Below are 757 nucleotides of genomic sequence, written 5' to 3'. Positions count from 1 at the left end.
CTCCTCTCCTCTCCTCTCCTCTCCTCTCCTCTCCCTACTCCTCTCCTCTCTCCTCTCCTCTCCCCACTCCTCTCCTCTCTCCTCTCCTCTCCCCACTCCTCTCCTCTCTCCCCTCTGGTCCACCACCAGCCTTTGGGCGTGGTGCTTTATGAAAATTCTCCTTCTCTTTCCAGTTTCTAAAGAGAGACTTTCACAAGGAAGGAATGGCTAGACCCCCGGAAGGCAGCCACAGTAGGTTTTGAACATTTTGATCTTTTACAAAGCATTTGATCTCTTTCAGTGTATGCGGAAGGCTTGGGTATGTGGCGATCTGCACTCCCCACATCCCAGCCCAGGTGTGGGCGTTCCTGCTGTTGCCCTCAACAGCGGGGTACACAAAGGTCCCTCAAGGGCAGTGACTTGCTCACACCTTAGTGGGCCGGCGGCTGAGCTGGGTGAGGCGCCCTAGTTTCGATCCGCATCTCCACAGCTGCAAGGATATTTCCTGCTGGCTGCGGACGTGGGGATCAGACTAAGACAACGAGAATGTCTCGAGACTGTATTGCTCCCCAGGCCTGAGCGTGAGGGGCTAAAGGGAGAAAATAAGACACAGCCAGCTTCAACAGCCAACGGTTGCCTGGGGCCCCCTCCCTCCACACCCACCGACACTGGGTCTGGCCACACAGACAGTGGAGATGGGCCTCCGCTTGCCCCTGCCTTCAGGGGGCGTTATTGCTCATCCCTGGACCATGTTGAGAACCTCCAGTTGCACCTCCTC

This window comes from Hylobates moloch, unplaced genomic scaffold, assembly GCF_009828535.3.
Source record: "Hylobates moloch isolate HMO894 unplaced genomic scaffold, HMol_V3 SCAFFOLD_17, whole genome shotgun sequence".
Lineage (NCBI taxonomy): Eukaryota > Metazoa > Chordata > Mammalia > Primates > Hylobatidae > Hylobates > Hylobates moloch.
The sequence above is the reverse complement of the archived record's forward strand: the minus strand, read 5'-3'. Positions refer to the sequence as shown.